The sequence below is a fragment of the Lathyrus oleraceus genome, chromosome 6 (genome assembly GCF_024323335.1).
Source record: "Lathyrus oleraceus cultivar Zhongwan6 chromosome 6, CAAS_Psat_ZW6_1.0, whole genome shotgun sequence".
NCBI classification, from domain to species: domain Eukaryota; kingdom Viridiplantae; phylum Streptophyta; class Magnoliopsida; order Fabales; family Fabaceae; genus Lathyrus; species Lathyrus oleraceus.
The window spans coordinates 356372855-356396679 of NC_066584.1; the positions used below are offsets into that span (position 1 = coordinate 356372855).

Below are 23825 nucleotides of genomic sequence, written 5' to 3' on the forward strand. Positions count from 1 at the left end.
TGTTTGATTGTATGAGAAATTGCAATTGTAAGTCCCTGCAAGTTGGCCTTTGCTTTCTCATCATCTCATGTTACATAGTTCTTGTATGTGAGGATCCTTGTAAGTCCCTGCTATGTGGCATTGGTATTCCTATGATCATATGTGTGGGGTTAACCTAAGTCCAGACAGATTGGCAGTTGACTTCCACATTTCATATCCCATTTCTTGTTTTCTTCTGTGGAGATTAGTGTAAGTCCATTGAGTGGCATCTGATATCCCATTCTGTTTTAGGAGATTGGTATAAGCCCAGTGATTGGCATCCGATATCCGCCTTTTTGGATTTCATCTTTGTTTGTTTTCTATTATCCATTGCATTCCAAAGGACACACTTGAATCATCTCCCATATGATCTCAAGAAGTGAACCTTCTAAGAAGTTTTACTATCCATCCTCATCCATTCATCCTCATTGTGTCCTAAACCTTTTCACACATTGATTTCAAACTTGACATAAGTGTTGTGCAAACATCTTCATGTTTTCTAACTAAAAACCTGGACTCGAGTCCTTGACTTTTTTCAAACTCCATTTCATAATACTTCTTTGAATCAATCTTAATCATACTTTGACTCTACTTTCATAATCACAATCAATTAACTTCACTCATTCACTTGTTTTGGCTCTGTCCATTGTTAATCTTTTCCTGCATTAGCCATAGGTTTCAATTATCATTGTGGTTGATGTAAATCTTGCCTATCCTTAGTGAGTCGACAGTAAGACTTTCGTACTGAAAACAGGGCTAACCCCTCTAGTACGTCGAAGCTATCCTCGCATGGTGGATGTTGTTTTTGGTCGAGTGTTCTCCCATTGATAATGAAAAGCCTCAGTGCTTGTGTTTAAAATTGAATCCACCAACTTTTGGAAATCTTTTAGCCGAACTACGGCGTTTTGATCCTTACCTTTGATGGAGGGTACGTAGGCAGCGGGTTCATCCGTTCGAACACAAAAATAATTAACACAAAAATAAATAACACAAAAATACCCAATAAAAATGTGTATTCTTTTCTCATCCTCCCAATCATGTTTGCACAATATTTTTGTCATAACAAATAATAATTTAGCATAACAAGTGTGAAAAGGGCTCCCTAGGAGTACCTAGGACGTGATGGGTGCCTAACACCTTCCCATTGCGTAATTTACCCCTTACCCAGAATCTCTGATCTTTTTATTAGTTTTCTACGTGTAAAACTTCTTAGGCTTTTGTTCGCTTTTTAGCCAATCCTTTGGATAAATAAAAGTGCGGTGGCGACTCGAAATTTCATTGTATCCCTTGCTTATGGTTTAATCGATAAATCATATAGCGACGAATACACCGCTACACCTAGCAAATCAAAATAAAAAAAATTCGTCATGCATTCATAACATTTCATATCATCTGCATTTAGGGACAAAATTATGGTCTTTTTAGTATTTAAATATCTCTCATCGTGACATTATGAAAATTAACATTCTTCATATTCTCTGGTCGAAGATACTTAAATGGGGGCAACCGTCATTCCCCAATTTTCCCCATCATTCAATAAATAGATGCATGCATCACAACATTCACATCATCTGAAAAAAATAACATGCATTTCATTTTGCATAATGCCTGAAATATAAACCAGAATAAATTTTTGGATTTACAGAAGACCGATCGAACTGATCCTCAAATGTACGTAAAATTAACGGGAGGAAAATTTTAAAGATCGATCTTGCAGACGTTAATTTTATTAATCTACGGTTCACGTAGTTTAACCTGGCGTGCTCGTTTTAAGTTTTCGACTATTTTTTCGGATGAATTTTGGTCAGTCTGAGCCTTTGAACCGGTCAAATTTTATTTCAAAATTGGCTTAAACGTTGTATATTTCCGAGAGATTTATTTTGCGCTGATCATTTTGGTGCATTCAGTTCAATTTTTTAAGCATTTTCATGTCCGACTTTTATTCATTTTGAGTCTGCTTATTTTTATTTCTTTGTCAAAATGTTCAAAATAAATAAATAGATTTTTTTATGTTTTTGTTACGAATTAATTTTGATTATTTATATTAGTGTAATTTTATTTGATTTAATTTATTTATAACTATTTTTTACACTAACAACATTTATTAAGGGCATTATTGGCATGTGTAAAAATTATAAAACCCTAATTGATCCATATATATTTGATTGTTGGATGAAGTTGGAAAGAGAGACCACTAAGCCGAGTGACACAAACGACAAATTTCTCTTTGTTTTTAGTTTTATTTTCTTTTTCTTGTGTTTGATTTTTTATGGAAAGAGATAGCAGAGGATATTTAGTGCTTCTCTCTTTTTTTATCCAGTAGACCACTATTCATGAAACCATTACACAAAGACAACATCACTTCTCCTCCTTCTCACACTAAAAGAACCAATTGAAACACCGATTTCCTAACTTCGGCGAACTTCACCACTGGTACAGCGGACCACCGCACCAGGCATGTCTAGCATTACCGTGGATTCACTCACCTTCATGTAGTTTTCTTTTTCTTCAATATTCAAACTTTTACTTATTATGTATTTTACTACATCTTATTTTGATTTTTACATGTTATATATATTCTTGGTTTTAAATGTTTCATATATATATATATATATATTATATATATATATAGATATATATATATATATATAATATATATATATATATATATATATATATATATATATATTATATATATATCTTGTTTGTTCGATTTGATATATTAATTTTGTTTTTTTAGTTTCCCGGATGTATACTTACACTGAGTTCTTTTTGATACATATATAATTGGTTGAAATTTGTGTATATAAAGTTGTTTTTTATACCTATAAACTTAATAAACCTACTGTTTGATCGTATATATTTATGGTTTATTTTAAGTTAATATATATATATATATATATTAATATATAATATATATATATATATATATATATATATATATTATATATATATATATATATATATATATATAATATATATATATATATTATATATATATATATATATATAAAATGTGGTGTGGTAGTACTATTTTTATATTATTCTTTTAAGTTATTATTATTATCTTTTTAGATTATTTTGAGTTGATGTAAAATTGTAACATTGTTTTAATAATAAAAATATGCTTGGTTACTGATTGGTTTCATTGCTTTGTGTTTGCGGGGTTAAAATCAAATTTAACTTCTGAAAATTGTTTGGTCGTATAGATTTTGGTTGCTCAGCTTTTTATAGAGTGATTCATACATGAATCCACTCTAAGTAGTTTAGAGCTAAATTCAATTTGCTTTCGACTTTGGTTGGTTTTCGATTCTGGGGCTTACTCTTGAGCCTTCTCACAATGAGCTCTTGATAAACATCAAGATAATTTTCAAAAAGTCACACTGTTTTCAAATCATTTCTCTATGGATCAATCCTCGATCAACATCGAGTTATTTTTCTTAAAATCAAACATAATATCAAAACTTTTTCAAAACAAACACGAAAGAAGAGGATTGTTGGAATCTAGCATTCCAGTGGGAACCCTCGAATGATCGGTCTCGAGCCTTGCGTCTTGGGTTAACCGTTCATTCTTTTCTTTCGTCCCTAAAACACTTTAATTAACTTGGACAAAATAAGGGCCGTTGGGATCAAGCATTCTGGCACAACTCTTTGAATAACTGATTCTTATCAAGTATTTGTTGTCCATTAAACAATTTTCTCAATTAATTCGAATGAAAAAGGACCATTGGAATCTAGCATTTCGGTGGAACCCCGAATGATTGATCCTGAGGCTTATGTCTTGTTCTCATCAAATGTTCGTCATTCACCTATAAAAAATATTCAACCTATCAAACTATTTTTCACCGCCGTGCGATCTCAAAACCTTTTCATAAATGAAAGGCATCTTGTCTTAAGATGATGCAAAGCAATGCTTCATCCATAACTGTTGAGTGAGATAAGTGACGTGTTTCCGAATGTTGATTTATAAATCCATTTGATGTGATGAAAGCGTCTGTTCCTCACCTGTTTTAGGTAAAACAATGTTTCTTGTCGATTAATACAAGATAACTTTAGCTAAAATCAACCAACAAACAAACATTTTCTACCCAGAACTACACGTGCCTTAAGTTCTCTATTGAGATACGTATGAGCAGGATTGTGAAATCTTGTCAGACCCATCAATAAAAAACTTAGGTTTAGTCCCCTTTGTTGCAAAAATCCAAAAACATCTTCTCTTTTCTTTTGATCATATTATTCTTTCCCTCATAATAACTTGAGAATCCTAACATTTCAAGCTAACACTAACGCGCAGAATTAACCTAATGGTTCCCGTTGAGTATAACGGACGTGAGGGGTGTTAATACCTTCCTCTTGCGTAATCGACTCCCGAACCCTGATTTGGTTGCAATGAACAATATCATTGTTGTTCTTTCTTGGGTTTTATCGATATTTCCCCTTTCCTTTTTAAGAATAAAAAAGTTTGGTGGCGACTCTGTTCAGACCATCATTGCGAGCGTGCAATTGCGCTTCGCGAAGTCGTGTTCTCATTTTTCGAGGTGCCACAGATCTTATCATCATATCATCAAGAATTAGGGTTTGGAACCCTTGAGGAGTGCTTTGATGAAACCTTGCTAAGTCCACATCTCAAAAATCAGGCAGTTAGGGTTTCACATCCTCTATGCTTTGATGGATAGCCAAACCATACTTTTGAAGTTTGATCCACACACAAATCCTAGCTTCACAAGCCAAGAGCTTTGAATCTATAGTGATCTACTAATGGATGAATGATACATATGAATAAGTTATGAAGGTGTGCATATGATCTCCAAGTCAAGTGGTTGGATGAAAAGATGAAAAAAGGGAGGACAAATTTTGGGATACAACAAAGTGTGTTCATGATCCATAGCTTGTGATGCATTTCATTATCCATTTCATAATGCCTTGATTCATATTGATTTCATTAATCCATTGGTCCATTTGCATTCATTTTAGTTCATTCCATTCATAATCATATCATTCATACAAGAAAATACAAAAAAAAATAACTTTCACAAAAGGTTGACTTTTGTCAACAATTGACTTTTTGGTCAACTTTGACCAAAGTCAACACACCTTTCTAAAAGACTCAGCATTCATAAACTTCATCCATTTCATAACAAAACCAAGAAAAAAATGATTGAAGTTTTGATTCAATTTGAATTAAAATCTTTTCTTACATTACAAGCATGAGACATAAGTTCATGAGCATACATGTTTTACATCATAAGTTTTACACCGTAAGCCCTAGCCTAAACCACCTAGAATTATATTGTGAATTTGGATCAAAGTGAGCCAAAAAACCAAAGGTTCTCATGGCAGTCCCATTTTTGCATCCACATTCATCTCTTCATGTTCCTTCCACATCCATCCTTCATGTTCCTCGCAATGCATCCAAACCATGGTAATCAATCCATCCATGAGCTGCATCACCAGCAAACATTTGTTCCAATATCACACTTCAACAAGCTCAACCTACAACAACAACAAATCAAATACACTCAAAACCTGCACATAACTTGCCACAATTCATCAAACAATAACATCATGAGCAACATCAGTAAATATCAAAAACAACAAAATTGCATCAGCCTGCAAGACAACAACATGCATCATGAGCATCATCCAATCCTTTGCATCTAAATCAAGCAGCAACACAACCATAGCACAACGTGTAATTCATACTTGCAGCAAAGCATCATTGACATCATTTCATGCCCTAATTCAATTGCAGGCCCATCAAACAAACACCCTGCATCACAATACAAACAAGTCCTGCAATCAGTTAGTCAAATCCTGCCCTACAACAAACACAAGCAGCTGCACAATGCAACTCAATCCAACCCCTTAATTCAAACCTGCAACAGTCAATAAAACCTAGCATGCATAAGTCATAACAGCAGTAGCCCTACACAATCCACTTCAAACAATCCAAAGTAGTGCATCCAATCAACAACAAACTACATCCAACAACAATTCCATAATAGAGAAACAACAAAATCATGCAGAAGCTGCAAACACTCACCTTCAATCTGTTGCATCCTGCAACCAAATACATTAATCCAAGCAGTCCTGCATCAAAACATCCAAGGCAAATAATAACAATCCACAATCAAATATCATCAATCCTGCAAACATGACAACATCCACAAACCACATCATCAAAACAAATCAAATGGCAAGTAAAACACATTTCACCTAGTTATTCTCTTACTGCAGTAAAAAACACACTTGGCAAGGAAGTAAAAAGGGAAAAGCACAACAATCCAAACAAGTAAAAAATATCCACAAACATTCAGTACACAGGGACAATTACTTTTCAGAGCAGAAACACACAATTGAGCAAGCATTGTTCTGCAACAACAAGGCCATTATCCCTCCATTCCCCTTTTTTTGGCCTCATCATAAATCAAACCAAAAAAACTATAATTCTTTTCATTATAAAAGAGCACATTCATAACAAAAAGAGGTAAAAAACGAATATCAAAGGTTGATAACTCTACAATATCAAAGCAATTAGAAAATACAGGCACAAACCCTAAACCTAAACAGTTGAACCACCAAAAATTCAAATCCTCAGTCTCGAGCTAGCCTAAATCTCTTAACTCCCACTTACTTATGAACTCAGAGGAAGAATAAGAGAAAACCCAAAAAAGAAAAGAAGAGAACTAACCAGAACTCGCGCTATTGTTGCCCCTACTCCGATTGTCTTCTCCGGCGAGGTAGAAACCCAAATTCCTCGGTTCAGCATATATTGTATACCATTGTGTAGAGCAGACTTTAGGGACTCAAATCCCTCCGGTTTGAGGCTTTGACTCCCTCTTATTGTTTTTTTTAGTTTTAGGGTTCGTGAACACTTATCCTTGATTCATCCGATTGTTCAGAATTTGGACTTTTTTATTACGGTTTTCGTCTTCACGAGTTTGAAACGAAGGGTTTGAGTTTATTTATTTTATGGTTTGAGCTCCGCCCCAACGAAGCGGGAACTTTGATTTTTTTTGTTTTGAGTTTGCTTTGAGAGAGGGGAGAGAATTTCTGAGTGTTTTTGTTTGGCTTGGGCTTCCTTGTTGGACCCAAGCATTGCTTTTCTTCTGATCACCCACACCTTACTCTTGGCACCTCCTTTGTGCATTGCTGAAAAGCTAATGGGCCCTTGTGTTGTTTACTTGGGTGCAGACCCTGTTTCTTGTCTGCACCCCCCCCCCCTTTTATTTATTTTATTTACTTTCTCTTTTTTTATTCTTTTTCTTATTTTATTTATTTAAACCTTTTTTAATCAAACTTTTGATTTTATTTGTTCAATTTATTTTTACTTAATATAATTGTTGGTGTAAGCCCTAGAGTCCAATATTTTTGATACTTGTATCGAATTCTTTATTAATAATAAAAGGCTTTTTCTTTATTATGTTTGTCTAATAAAATCCCTAGAATAGATAGTCTGTTTAATGTATCAAATGTGACTTAATCATGAGATCACATTAAACATAAGGACATTATTCTTAAAGTATCCATATTCGAGATTTATTGTGAAGTGGGATAACATTAAAGCATTAAGACTATTATGTATATAGGCTGATGATCACATCTCATGCATCATGGATAAGGAGTTATCAAGTCTTAAACATAGGTATGAATATTAAGAGTAATATTTACACTGGATTGACCCGCTATTAGAATACTATATAGAATGTTATGCAAAGTGTCATAAGTTATTCTCATGGTGATAATGGTGTATACCACCCTTCGACCTGAAACCACTATGGACCCTAGATGTAGAGTCGAGTGCCTTATTGCTGATCAAACATTGTCCGTAACTGGATGACCATAAAGACAGTTGATGGGTACTCCACGAAGCCTGCTAAGGGACATGAGTGACCTAGATGGAATTTTCCCATCCTACGTAACAGGATAAATGTCTATAGGCCCAATATTGAACTGGACAAGGATGACACGGTCTATGCCTTGTGTTCAGTATAAACATAAGGGCAAAAGGGTAATTGTACATGTCATACCCCAAAATTTGCCCATTAATATTTCAAGACATTTTGCAAGGCATTCCGACTCATATATAACACTGATCTTGAAGAAACAAAGGCCCAGCTCACGGATGGCCCAATCCAGAAAATGGCCCAAACTGGCCTGTTCGCTACGCGCTCGCCTAGCGAAGCTGACAGACAACAAAAATTTCGGGCTTCATTCTGAGCCCAAAAAAAAAAAAAAAAAAAAAAAAAAAAAAAAAAAAAACGAGAAACGAAAAAAAAAAAAAAAAAAAAGAGAAAATTTTTTTTAATTAATTAATTAATTAATTAAATAATTAAAATAAATAAATAAATAAAATATAACAAATTATTTTGGACTTGGGTCTCCCTCATTCCAAGCCCATTACCCACGAAATTAGTCTATAAATACTGAAGTTTCAGTAGGGGAGTGACACTTGGAGTTTACACTGGGAGATTCACTGGAGAAAGAAGGAAGAGAAGCAAAACACTCTGAGGTTTCCTTGGAACAAAACCTTGAGGAAAAAGAAAGAGAGAGAACAGAGAAGGACGGATAGAAACTTTGGCATAGGAACCCTGCCTACCCGGAGAATTCAGAGTAAAGAAACCCTGAAGGCAGCCCATCTGCACCGAAGCCATCGCCGTCCAATTCCCGCTGCCTAACTTATTCCGATACTACAAGTGGTCAATCCCTTCAACCTTGAATTGGCAAACAGGTTTGCGTATCTCTATTGTTTATACTTTCAATTGGCCATATCTACATATATAATGCATCATGATTAAATGTTGATATATAATTTGCTTTCGTATGGGAATTAAATATGCCTGAATACCCTGAATGTTTGACCATGTTATTCCTGTGATAAAATGCCATAAAATTCAAAGTTCCTAACATGGGGCTGTTTTCAAATTTAAAATCCGTGGCCTTCGCTAGGCGAGGCAGAGGCGAACGAGACAGTACCTGATTCTTCTAGTCTGTTTTTTTTATGTTTTTATCATAGCCATGCATTATTCATCCTATCCTATTTATTGTTGTGATATTTCTCCGGTGTAATCTTCGATTGCACCCTGATTTGGTGTTCTGACATGTTTCTTTTTTTGAGTTTCGTAAAGGTTCACATATCCCAGGAAAAGGTTATTGGCTAGGTATTCCACTTTATTTGTGGGATACCCTTGTGGAGTTTCACCCTAAATTAATTTTTAATGTATTAATTTCTAATGTATTAATTTTTTAATATATTATTTTTAATAATTTTAATGTGGAGTTTCATCCTAATTATATAATTAATTGTAAAACTTTGCCTTTGAATAAGTGATCTTGGACCTCTCTTTGTTGCCTTACGATTACGATATTACGGTCATGTCCCGCGAACGTGGGGATACCCTTAGCAAAGACCCTTCGGTTAAATCATCATAAAATAAATTATAGTCCCTCGGATGTTGCCTTCGAATATACAACTTTGTCCCTCGATGACCCTCCGATGTTGCCTACGGTTAAAAGATGATAGTCCCTTCGAATGCTAAGATATCCTCGTAACTGTTGCCTTCAATGACCTATCGATGACCCTACGATGACCCTTTTACATCCAAAGGATAAAACTACTTATTTCTCAATAATAAGGACAGTTTTACCCTCATAAGGATAGGAAATACTCATAAAGACCTTGGGTCGGTATAACTCTTAATTGCTGGCTCACAACCTAAAACATTTTTCACACCTCACACCTTTCAAAATACCTTCAGAAAATCACCACTTGGTATACATTCATACTAGAATCATTACCGAGTTATATTTTTCTAAACAATTTTCAAAACTAAACGAGATAATCTCTTTGTATACATTCATACAAGAATCATTACAAAGTTAAATTCTCTTTCCAAAACAATTTTTCTAAACAATTCACAAACACTTTTTTTCAGACAAAAATAATATAAGTGATCGAGCAATTAAGAGCCCATGGATAACCATGGATACAAAGGGTGCTAACACCTTCCCTTTGTATAATGTACCTCCCGAACCCAAAATCTAAATTAAGGTCTTTCCTGTTCTTTTCCACCTTTCCTTATTGGATAAAAGAAAAGTCGGTGGCGACTCTTGCTAACCGCGACATTGCGATTAAAACCACAAAAAAGTCCAGTTCACCGTATGACAGAACTGGCGACTCTGCTGGGGAATCAAATTATTTAAAAAGAGAGGTTACCTTAAAAACAAGATCACTTATTCAATTTGTCTGATTTATTTTTAAGGGATTGCTTGGGTATGTTATGCTTGAGTGAAAGATCCTACACCCGGATCTAGTGTACCTTAGGTAAGTAGCAAGAGATCATCGCGACTGTCCGGCGTATACTGGAATGGTCAAAATGATGGCTACGGTTAATGTGGCACTTTGGATGTCCTGATGTTCCTCATGTTAGTTGAGGAAATATTTGGCATTCGCGTGGTGTCATAAAAGCATTAACCAGACCTTTAGAACCCTAATTGACTCATCCTGGCCATTAGAAAGTAGTGAGATAACTGGCTTCGGTTCCGACTGGAGTTGGTTGAGACTCGATACTACACTCTTTGAGATTGGACTTTAGGGAAGCTTCGGTCAACCACTTGGTGTTGCACTGAAGTGGACTTAAGGAAAGGTCAATGATTTGAGATCCTTCTAGAACCCGGTTACTATTCTAAGACAGGTTGAACCAACCAAACTTCAGTGGGGGGGGGTATTTACCTATGGAACTCACGCAAGCCTTAAAACCTAGGAATGATTGTTGTGTGACTTGCTTGTGCTTGTTATTTATCTAACAACATAACATCATAACATCATAACATCATGGCATTGTACTAACCATTTCAAGGATTTAGGGATTTAACTCTGCTAAAAAAACAAAAACAAAAGCAAAAACAAAGAGAAAAGAAAAAAAAAGCTCTTTTTGTTAGTTTATGCAAAGTTAAATCCCGAAAGTCCTTGAAAACATTTCATACATTGCATTGCATCGCATAACAGGTATTCTAAAGGATCAGTGTTCTCACGATTTTCCTATCAAACAGATTCCAGCAGATTCAAACAGATTGAACAATGGCTCTCGAACAAACTGTCAAAGATCTCCAGGCCCAGAATGCTCAATTCCAGGAAATGATGCTGAGCTTATCTAAGGGGCAGGAAGAACTGAAAGCTCTTTTGATGGAGAAGAAGAAGGACCAGAAACCTGTGGGTTACATCAACCGGGGAGAAGGCTTAAGGGACAGGTTACAGGAGTCAAGATTAGAATTCCGAAGGATTCAGAAGAAGAGACCGAGAATGATTCGGAAGATGAGAATCCTAATCTCGTCAATTCTGAGGACGACGATGAAGATTATGAACATGAACAGTACTCTCCGAAGGATGATAAGTACAAGTTGCTGGAAGAACGTATGCTAGCTATGGAGGGGCAGAAAGTGCCCGGTCTGGATTTCGAAAACTTGGGTCTGGTCTCTGATGTGGTCATTCCCCGCAAATTCAAGGTTCCCATTTTCACTAAGTATGATGGTGCCTCTTGTCCTCAGATGCATCTAAGGGCTTATGTGAGAAAGATTCAGCCGCACACTACTGATAAGAAACTGTGGATCCATTTCTTCCAAGAGAGTCTGTCTGGCACACAGTTAGAGTGGTATTATCAGCTTGAGAGCTCTAACATCCGCACATGGACTGATTTAGCAACAGCTTTCTACAAGCACTACCAGTATAATTCTGAGTTAGCGCCTACTCGGCTACAGCTACAAAATATGACTATGGGCTCTAAAGAAAGTTTCAAAGAATATGCTCAAAAGTGGAGAGATTTGGCTGGCAGAGTCAAACCCCCTATGACTGATCGAGAGTTAGTGGACATGTTCATGGGTACACTGACTGGCCCATTCTACAGCCATCTACTGGGAAGTTCCTCGTCAGGTTTCACTGAACTTATCTTGACAGGTGAACGGGTTGAAAGCGGCATTCGAAGTGGAAAGATACAGGCAGCTACTTCTGCAAGCACCAAAAAGTCCTATCAGGGAAAGAATGAATCAAATGCTGTGTACAGTGAGAGGAAGCATAACAAGAAGAATCGTGACCATACTGTTGGGGCAGTTACAATTGCCGCACCGCCATCTCAGAACTTCCAACACAGACAAGACAGGTCGAGAAGACAGTTTACCAAGATCAATATGACTTTAACCCAAGCACTGCAGAGTATGTTAAAGGCCAATTTGATTACCCTCAGAGGCCCTCCTGCAAATCCCAACACTACTTCTCCTCGTTATAATCCCAACGCCAGGTGTGCCTATCACTCCGATAGCCCCGGGCATGATACGAATGATTGCTGGTTGTTGAAGAACAAGATTCAGGATATGATCGACGCTGGAGAAATTGAATTTGATCCTCCGGCGACCCCCAATGTCATCACAGCACCTATGCCTAATCATGACCAGAATGTTAATGTTGTGGACGACAATTCTCACGTTACTGACGTTGCTGATTTAGCATCTCCTCTCCTGATCGTTAAGAAGAATTTATTGCAAGCTGGTTTATTTCCAGGTTGTGCTGAAGATTGCGATCTCTGTGTACTCCGACCCAATGATTGTTTGAAGTTGAAGAACGGCATTCAACGGCTGATGGATGATCGTACAATTCTATTTGAAAGGGTTCCTAAGGTGGACAACTCTATTGAAGAGGTATCTGTGATTGCTAGGTCCAAAGCTCCAGTGAAGATTACCGCTACTAGAGTGCCTGTGAAGATTACCGCTGAGCCCAAAGTGGCTCCCCTGATTATTACCGCACCTGGCCCCGTGCCATATTCCTCCAGCAAAGCTATTCCGTGGAACTATGGAGGCGACGTTTACATCCATGGCATAAAGCAAGTTGGTAGTTCTGCTAATCCTAATGATATTGTGGGGACTAGTAAAGTTACTCGAAGTGGAAGGATCTACTCCCCAGAAATCTCACCTCCCGCTCCCGAAATTCGAGGAAAAAGACCAGTCAATCCTCCTCAGTCAGAGACATCGGTCGAAGTTACTTCTGAAGATGTTGCCAAACAGGAAATGGAAGAGATGCTGAAAATCATCCGTAAGAGCGATTTTGATGTAGTGGAACAATTGGGGCATACTCCGTCTAAAATCTCAATGTTGTCCTTGTTATTATCCTCTGAATCCCATGCCAATGCATTGATGAAATTCTTGAAGACCGCTCATGTGCCTCAAGAAACATCCGTCGATCAATTCGAACATTATGTTGCTAATTTGACTGTTGACAATGGCCTAGGCTTTTCCGATGCTGACCTGACGCCAGCAGGAAAGAATCACAATAAAGCTCTGCATATCTCCATCGAGTGTGAGGGGATCACCCTGGCTCACGTGTTGATCGACAACGGCTCTTCCTTGAATGTGCTCCCGAAAGCTGTACTCGATAAATTTGACTACAAAGGCATTGAACTGAAACCTAGTGATGTTGTGGTGCGTGCTTACGATGGTGCGAAGAGTGTTGTCTATGGTGAAGTGGTTCTCCCTATCAAGATAGGACCTCAAGTCTTCAACACTACCTTTCACGTGATGGACATTCGTCCCGCCTACTCCTGCTTGTTGGGGCGCCCTTGGATCCATGGGGCAGGTGCGGTAGCTTCGTCGCTTCATCAAAAGCTGAAGTATCCAATAGCAGGCATGGTTGTCACTGTATGTGGAGAAGAAGAGTATATTGTCAGTAGTGTGCAAGCCTTCAAATACGTCGAGATGGATGGTGAATTCTTTGAGACTCCTTCTCAGTCATTTGAAGTGGTTCCTCCACCCAGTCCTGTCCTTAAGCCAACTCCCCTTGTGCCCAAGGTTGTTCGTGCTCCCCCTGTCATGATCTCTCTGAAAGATGCTCAAGCCGCGATTGAAAATGGTGATCGTGCTGGTTGGGGTCAACTGATCAATGTACCGTACAAGTCTGATAAAGCTGGCCTGGGGTTTAACTCTGGAAAGATAGTCAAAAATCAGATTAATGCTATGGAAGATGCTGATAGTGATTGCGACTTGGATAGCTGGATTTTCCCAACAATTGGTGACGGACTCAACAATTGGAAGACTGAAGACATTATCCCGATTTCCTTTAGTCAGGAGTAATTGTTATTGTTTATTCTAGAATTGCAAATTTTAATTTTCTTTTACAATCAAACTTCTTAAAGCATTGTGTCTATGCCCGAGGCACAATGGCTAATTTGTTAGGGGTTTTGTCATTTTCATAAGCATATTTATATTCAATAAATCAATGGACGTTTTGCATTCAAATATTGCGCTCTTTGTCTTTCCTATTATCTTTCAAACAAGCTATGTTTTCTTACACACACGCACGTAACGAATTGCAGATCCCTATCCACTCTGGATCCTGTTGATAATAGTTCTACTACTGTTCATTATGACTTTGAAAATCCGATCTACCGAGCCGAAGATGGAAGTGAGGAAGATTGTGAAGTACCTGAAGAACTTGCCAGACTGTTACTACAAGAAGAAAGGACTATACAGCCGCATGAGGAGTCAGTTGAGACTGTAAATCTGGGTACCGAGGTGGACAAGAGAGAAGTCAAAATAGGAGCAGGCTTGGAAAGCAGTGTCAAGGAAAGATTGATTCAGATGCTACATGACTATGTGGAGATTTTTGCTTGGTCTTACGAAGACATGCCAGGGCTGGATACCGATATAGTAGTGCATCGTTTGCCGACGAAGGAAGATTGTCGTCCTGTTAAGCAAAAGGTTCGTCGCATGCGTCCTGAAATGTCCGAGAAAATCAAGGCCGAAGTCATGAAACAATTCGATGCTGGTTTTCTGGCGGTTACTTCTTATCCTCAATGGGTTGCTAATGTGGTACCAGTGCCAAAGAAGGATGGTAAGGTGCGAATGTGTGTGGATTACAGAGATTTGAATAGAGCGAGTCCCAAGGATGATTTCCCACTGCCACACATTGATGTTCTGGTAGACAACACCGCTCAACACAAGGTATTCTCCTTCATGGATGGATTCTCGGGTTATAACCAGATCAAAATGGCACCTGAGGACATGGAGAAGACTACGTTTGTGACGCAATGGGGCACCTTCTGTTATAAAGTAATGCCGTTTGGTTTAAAGAACGCAGGAGCAACGTACCAGCGTGCTATGGTGGTTTTGTTCCATGACATGATCCATCATGAAATAGAAGTATATGTGGACGATATGATAGCCAGGTCTCATACTGAAGAAGAACATCTCGATCATTTATACAAACTGTTTGAGAGGCTGAAGAAATACAAGTTGAGATTGAACCCGAACAAATGCACCTTTGGAGTAAGATCCGGTAAACTCTTGGGCTTTATTGTCAGTGGTAAAGGTATTGAGGTTGACCCGGCCAAGGTGAGAGCTATTCAAGAAATGCCAGTTCCCCGTACGGATAAAGAAGTCAGAGGTTTCTTGGGACGTTTGAATTACATTGCCCGATTTATTTCCCATTTGACCGCTACTTGCAAACCCATCTTCAAGTTACTGAGAAAAAATCAAGAGATGATATGGAATGATGAATGTCAAGAAGCTTTCGACAAAATCAAGAAGTACCTCCAAGAACCTCCGATTCTGGTACCACCAGTTGAGGGAAGACCTCTAATCATGTATTTGACCGTTTTAGAAAACTCAATGGGGTGCGTGTTGGGGCAACATGACGAGTCTGGTCGAAAAGAGCATGCCATATACTACCTTAGCAAAAAGTTTACCGACTGTGAAACAAGATACTCACTGCTCGAGAAAACTTGCTGTGCTTTGGCCTGGGCTGCTCGCCGACTAAGACAGTATATGTTGAATCACACCACTTTGTTGATTTCTAAGATGGATCCTATCAAATACATATTTGAGAAACCCGCCCTCTCCGGAAGAATAGCAAGATGGCAGATGATTTTAACAGAGTATGATATCCAGTATACCACCCAAAAAGCAATCAAAGGAAGCGTGCTAGCTGATCATTTGGCTCATCAGGCAGTGAATGATTATCAGTCTATGAATTTTGAGTTCCCAGATGAGGATGTCATGCTTGTTACTGATTATGAAGAACCTGGACCAGAGGAAGGACCCGAAGTGGGATCCCGATGGACTATGGTTTTTGATGGATCGTCTAACGCATTGGGCAACGGTATTGGCGTCGTGATCATTTCCCCCAAGGGTGGCCATACGCCTTTCACCGCTAGACTATGTTTTGAATGCACCAACAATATGGCTGAGTATGAAGCGTGTATTTTGGGACTCAGAGCTGCTATAGACCTAAGAATCAAGTTCTTGAAGGTGTACGGAGACTCAGCCTTGGTAATCAGTCAGGTCAAAGGAGAATGGGACACTAAACATCCGAATCTCATCCCTTATCGAGAACGGGTGTTGACATTAATCCCATACTTTGAAGAGATCACATTCGAACATATTCCACGAGAGGAGAACCAGTTGGCAGACGCATTAGCTACCATGTCATCTATGTTCAGAGTCAGATGGGACAATGAAGCTCCCCGGATTACCATTGAACGACTAGACGAACCAGCATATTGTTATGAACTTAACGCTGATGAAGTAGAAGAGAAGCCTTGGTACCACGAGATAAAAAGATATTTAGAAGCTCAAGAATACCCTGAAGGGACATCCATCAATGACAGGAAATTTCTGAGGAAGTTCTCCGCTAAATTCTTTTTGAGTAATGGAATATTGTACAAACGTAACCATGATTCGACTTTGCTTCGCTGTGTGGATAGAAAGGAATCAGAGAAGATTATGGAAGACATGCACGACGGTATCTTTGGGACTCATTCTAGTGGACATACAATGGCCAAGAAGATTCTGAGGTCAGGGTATTATTGGTCTACCATGGAAACTGATTGCCACCATCACTCCAGAACTTGTCATAAGTGCCAGATCTATGCGGATAAAGTACATGTGCCTCCTGCTCCATTAAACGTGTTGACCGCGCCGTGGCCCTTTGCAATGTGGGGCATTGATATGATTGGCGAGATTAAACCTACCGCCTCTAATGGACATCGTTTCATCCTTGTTGCTATTGATTACTTCACAAAGTGGGTGGAGGCAGCCTCATTTGCTTCTGTTACTAAGAATGTGGTGGCACGATTCATCAAGAACAGCCTCATCTGCCGATACGGCGTCCCTGAGAGAATTATCACTGACAATGGCACTAATTTGAACAACAAGATGATTACTGAACTCTGCACGCAGTTCAAAATAAAACACCATAACTCTTCTCCGTACCGGCCAAAGATGAACGGCGCTGTAGAAGCGGCTAATAAGAATATTAAGAAGATTATACAAAAGATGACGGTAACATACAAAGACTGGCATGAGATGTTACCATTTGCTCTTCATGGTTATCGTACTTCCGTGCGAACTTCGACAGGGGCAACTCCTTTCTCTTTAGTCTACGGAATGGAAGCCGTTTTACCAGTGGAAGTTCAGATTCCCTCTCTAAGGATCATGAAAGAGGCGGGCTTAGACGAGGACGAATGGATTCAGACTCGACTCGATCAGATAAATTTGATGGATGAGAAGAGACTTGCGGCTGTATGTCACGGGCAGATATATCAGAAGCGCATGACCAGGGCATTCAACAAAAAGGTCAAGAGACAAGTGTATCAAATTGGCGACTTGGTAATCAAACGCATCATCCTACCACAAACTGACCCCAGAGGCAAATGGACTCCCACATACGAAGGGCCATTTGTAGTTAAGAAGGTATTCTCAGGTGGAGCCATGATACTCGCTACAATGGATGGTGAAGACTTCCCACATCCCGTGAACGCGGACATAGTTAAAAAATACTACGCATAAAAGAGACCCGCTAGATCGACGTATCTAGGCAAAAGTAAGGGCATCCCGGCGAACCAAAAGGGTTCGGGTAAAAATTAGGGATATATAAAAAAAATGTACACCCGGCAAGTCGAAAACCTGAAAAGGCGGCTTGGGCAAAAAAGGGTATCCTGGTGGACTGAAAACCTGAAAAGGCGGTCCAGGCAAAAATTAGGGATTAAAGCGTATGACTATGTCCCGTTCTCAGTCAACTTTCATCCAAGTTCGAGGGACTGACCAAGCCAATCACTTCTATCCGACAGCAAGGGATGAGATGCTCGAAGACATAATGACAGTAGTAGGCTTAAAATCAATAGGACTTCTTCCACATAGCTTTCTCTTTGTTTTCGACAATTTCCTCTTACTAGGATTTCTGTCTCCTTGTACACAAATTGCCTGTTTATAGGCCTCCTTTCAAAATCAATACAACCCTCTTTCAAAAAAAGATGCTTTTGTTTTTACTTTTCTGTTTTGGTTGCGTAAATGTCCATTGATTTAATTTGAATTAATATGTGCATTTGAATATGACTGATGTTTACCAAAAATACATGCATAGAATAGCAATAGCAATTACTACCCGACTTCAGGATCAAGGAAAAGGTCTAATCATGCTTCCAATGAATCCGCTACCAATTCTCTTCCCCAGCAAGCCTGTTTTTTTTTTTCCTCAGAAAATGGCAGTATCCCCAGGCACAGCCAGTTACTCCCCAACAGAGGTCGGCGTCACCAGACAGATTGATCATCTCATCCATCCCCAGCCAGGCTCTGTTGAATATTTCCACCATCAGACAGAAATCAAGCATCCCCAGCCGAGAAAGGGTCATCGACACAAATGTCTCAAATCAGTAGATGGGGATTTATTTTCCCCAGTAGAGTCCCCAAGCAGAACTTCTCATACGCATAACTCATTCATTACATCCTTTCACAGCATACGCATGCATACAACATTCACATTTATTTTAGCATAACACGAAACATCTCATGCATCATGACATAGCATGAAGCTAACTTTTCTTTGCAGGTTAATTATCCTCCTGATATAGTCAAAGTAGAAGGTTCATTCAGACAGACACCTTTATCAATCACATTCAAGATTCAGATACATATTTCAAATACAGTTCATGGGAACATTCATTCTGACAACACTTCGATATCCTCCTAACGATGGCATCTCTAAGCCCATCCCAGACATTTATTGCAAGTACAACATATACAGGTTATCAGATACAGCCTAACGTACGGTTCATTCTGATTCAGCCCAACATATGACTTCTTCAGCAACTCCAATGCGGTCTAACGTACGACCCATTTGGACCTTCAAATCCTCAGATGCTGCCTAGCGTACGGTACATTCAGGGGTGTAGTCTAGCGTACGACTACTTTCTTTTTCAGATACAGCCTAACGGACGGCTCAGTCTACAACTCGGATACGATCTAACGTACGATCCATTCTGAACTTCAACAACCCCAACGCGGTCTAACGTACGACCCGTTTGGATCTTACAACCCTCAGATGCTACCTAACGTACGGTACATTTCTGAAGTGTAGTCTGGCGTACGACTACCGCTTTCGTCATCAGATTCAGCCTAACGTACGGCTCATTCTGCAACTCAGATACGATCTAGCGTATGGTCCATTCTGATCCTTTATCCCCAACAGCATATGACACACTCCGACTCCCCAGCGAAGTCGGCAGCCTAATGGATGACTCATTATACGGTCTAACGTACGACCCAGTGTGGCACCCATGTCTTCAAATTGGCCTAATATACGGCGCGATCTGAAGCTTTCGTCATCAAACCTCCCGGATGGCATCTTTAAGCCCATCTCCATCAAGACCAACTGTCGATTCTCAAGTGCAAATTTTTGGGGCATTCTAGTGTTCAATAATCTTCCACCTCCAGACCACGAATGGCGTATACACCATTCTAACTCTCTCGGTCCAAGAATATTGAACAGGGGCAGCTGTCATACCCCAAAATTTGCCCATTAATATTTCAAGACATTTTGCAAGGCATTCCGACTCATATATAACACTGATCTTGAAGAAACAAAGGCCCAGCTCACGGATGGCCCAATCCAGAAAATGGCCCAAACTGGCCTGTTCGCTACGCGCTCGCCTAGCGAAGCTGACAGACAACAAAAATTTCGGGCTTCATTCTGAGCCCAAAAAAAAAAAAAAAAAAAAAAAAACGAAAAAAAAAGAAAAAAAAACGAGAAACGAAAAAAAAAAAAAAAAAAAAAAAGAGAATTTTTTTTTAATTAATTAAATAATTAAAATAAATAAATAAATAAAATATAACAAATTATTTTGGACTTGGGTCTCCCTCATTCCAAGCCCATTACCCACGAAATTAGTCTATAAATACTGAAGTTTCAGTAGGGGAGTGACACTGGGAGATTCACTGGAGAAAGAAGGAAGAGAAGCAAAACACTCTGAGGTTTCCTTGGAACAAAACCTTGAGGAAAAGGAAAGAGAGAGAACAGAGAAGGACGGATAGAAACTTTGGCATAGGAACCCTGCCTACCCGGAGAATTCAGAGTAAAGAAACCCTGAAGGCAGCCCATCTGCACCGAAGCCATCGTCGTCCAATTCCCGCTGCCTAACTTATTCCGATACTACAAATGGTCAATCCCTTCAACCTTGAATTGGCAAACAGGTTTGCGTATCTCTATTGTTTATACTTTCAATTGGCCATATCTACATATATAATGTATCATGATTAAATGTTGATATATAATTTGCTTTCGTATGGGAATCTAAATACGCCTGAATACCCTGAATGTTTGACCATGTTATTCCTGTGATAAAATGCCATAAAATTCAAAGTTCCTAACATGGGGCTGTTTTCAAATTCAAAATCCGTGGCCTTCGCTAGGCGAGGCAGAGGCGAACGAGACAGTACCTGATTCTTCTAGTCTGTTTTTTTTTATGTTTTTATCATAGCCATGCATTATTCATCCTATCCTATTTATTGTTGTGATATTTCTCCGGTGTAATCTTCGATTGCACCCTGATTTGGTGTTCTGACATGTTTCTTTTTTTGAGTTTCGTAAAGGTTCACATATCCCAGGAAAAGGTTATTGGCTAGGTATTCCACTTTATTTGTGGGATACCCTTGTGGAGTTTCACCCTAAATTAATTTTTAATGTATTAATTTCTAATGTATTAATTTTTTAATATATTATTTTTAATAATTTTAATGTGGAGTTTCATCCTAATTATATAATTAATTGTAAAACTTTGCCTTTGAATAAGTGATCTTGGACCTCTCTTTGTTGCCTTACGATTATGATATTACGGTCATGTCCCGCGAACGTGGGGATACCCTTAGCAAAGACCCTTCGGTTAAATCATCATAAAATAAATTATAGTCCCTCGGATGTTGCCTTCGAATATACAACTTTGTCCCTCGATGACCCTCCGATGTTGCCTACGGTTAAAAGATGATAGTCCCTTCGAATGCTAAGATATCCTCGTAACTGTTGCCTTCAATGACCTATCGATGACCCTACGATGACCCTTTTACATCCAAAGGATAAAACTACTTATTTCTCAATAATAAGGACAGTTTTACCCTCATAAGGATAGGAAATACTCATAAAGACCTTGGGTCGGTATAACTCTTAATTGCTGGCTCACAACCTAAAACATTTTTTCACACCTCACACCTTTCAAAATACCTTCAGAAAATCACCACTTGGTATACATTCATACTAGAATCATTACCGAGTTATATTTTTCTAAACAATTTTCAAAACTAAACGAGATAATCACTTTGTATACATTCATACAAGAATCATTACAAAGTTAAATTCTCTTTCCAAAACAATTTTTCTAAACAATTCACAAACACTTTTTTTCAGACAAAAATAATATAAGTGATCGAGCAATTAAGAGCCCATGGATAACCATGGATACAAAGGGTGCTAACACCTTCCCTTTGTATAATGTACCTCCCGAACCCAAAATCTAAATTAAGGTCTTTCCTGTTCTTTTCCACCTTTCCTTATTGGATAAAAGAAAAGTCGGTGGCGACTCTTGCTAACCGCGACATTGCGATAAAAAGCAAAACACAAAAAGTCCAGTTCACCGTATGACAGTACACATAAGTATTATCACAAAAGGATTTTTCAGATCACATGACATTTTCGTGTCTTGGATAGCAGTGATGTGTTGTTAGATACCGCTCACTGTTTATTATGTTAAATACGTGATTTAATATAATTACCAATGCCGCGAAAACCTACAGGGTCACACACAAAAGGACAGATTCATGAGAGATAAAGTAACTAAGGAATACCGTAATGTACGGTGCCCTTAAGTGAATTGTAGAACATCGTAAGGTACGATGTACTTAAGTAGAATACGAAATATGGTAAGGTACCACGCGCTTAAGTGATTTTGGCATATTATAAGATATGGGCCACATACACTTGAGTGGGCTTTTTAACTTGCAGCCCACACAAGTGGTTCTATAAAGAGAACCCTTGTGTAGAAGCATTTGTGCAGTTGCAATTTTGTTTCTCTCTCTCTCTCTCTCTCTCTCTCTCTCTCTCTCTCTCTCTCTCTCTCTCTCTCAAAGCCTTCATTTGTAGCAGCTAGCATTGAGATTGAAGGAATTCGTTCGTGTGGACTGAGTAGAGGCGTTGTCATTGGTCAACGTTTGTGATCGCTCCATAGATCTGCATCAAAGGTTACAATCTCCACAAGAGGTAACGATTCTATCACTGATCATGCCCATTCGTAAGGATCACTAAAGGAGAAATTTTAAATTCCGTTGTGTTTTGGATTGCTTTCTCCTTCAGTGGTATTAGAGCCACTTACGAAACCATGCATCTGATAGCTATTTATTTTCTGTATTTTTTCTATTAATACGATTAAAAGACAGAATGAATCAAAGAATAAACGAGTAATTAAATTTGGCATCATGTGTGTACGATTTGGATGATTGATGTTGACTATGCTTCGGAATCCAACATTAGTATGGTGAAGCAGCGATACATCGATCATCCATAGGTTATGCAATTGAGATTGATCAAGTTATATATATGGTATAAGTAATCCTGATGCAAAATACAATATATATGATATACTATTTCTGTTTCATTCATTCAAACACTTAATGGTTGTTTTCCTTTGAGCGATCAATGGTCGTTTGCTTCTTGATCCGACATTAGTATGGTGAAGCAATGACGTGTTGATCAATCATATTGAATTAACAATCAAGATGTGTTTAACGGTCTGAAATTGGTGCATAAGGGTTAATGACGACACAAGGGTTGTGTTGTCAAAGAGTTATGCGATTAGGGTTGTGACTGCGCAAGAGTTGTGCCTTAAAGTATCAAGTGTTGATGCGAAAAACAACGTCGATTTCAAATGAATTGTTCATTAAAATTTTCGGCGCGGGGCGCTGCCTCTACAACCACGCAAGGGGCGCTGCCCCATTGACCCTCGTTCCCGCTGACCGGGCAGCGGACCCCCGACTAACTCTGCGTAGTGTGATTGGTCGCTGAAATTTAATTTAGTTTTAATTAATTAAAATAATTAAAATTAATAATAATAATGTGTTTATTATTATTGTCTTGTGGTGATCGGTTATGACCTTAGTTTTCCTTTATTTTGTTTTGGGTTTTTAAAATACGACATGCGTGTCGTGCATCTCTTTTAATCTCTTAATGTAACTTCTTTTCTCATCTCACTTCCTCGTATGTAAAATGAGTTTCTTTTATGTGATGTAATATTATGAAGAAAAAGAAGAATTCAATATTAAAGGAGGATAACCTTGAAGATCTTGCTTGGAGAAGCTTAGATCGTTATTAGGTTAACTTAGGTTCTCTCATTGGCTTGGGAGAACAATTGCGCTAGGGGCCATAACTGTTTCATTATGTATGTTGATACATGTGAATGTATGTTGATGCATGTAAGAGACATTTTATATGATAAATAAGCCGGTGA

At 38.5% G+C, this 23825-nt stretch overlaps 1 long non-coding RNA gene across 2 annotated transcripts; it reads right to left on the reverse strand.

The window, feature by feature from the left end:
• Nucleotides 1-5165: 5165 nt before the first annotated feature.
• Nucleotides 5166-7056, reverse strand: LOC127097806 (uncharacterized). Of its 2 annotated transcripts, none has more exons than XR_007793200.1 (4): nt 6710-7056; nt 6062-6108; nt 5644-5788; nt 5166-5511 (listed from the first exon to the last, which is right to left on the reverse strand). It is a non-coding gene; the product is annotated as an uncharacterized LOC127097806 (long non-coding RNA). The 2 variants fall into 2 exon arrangements; XR_007793199.1 differs by having other exon boundaries at nt 5722-5788; nt 6710-7055.
• Nucleotides 7057-23825: the final 16769 nt, after the last annotated feature.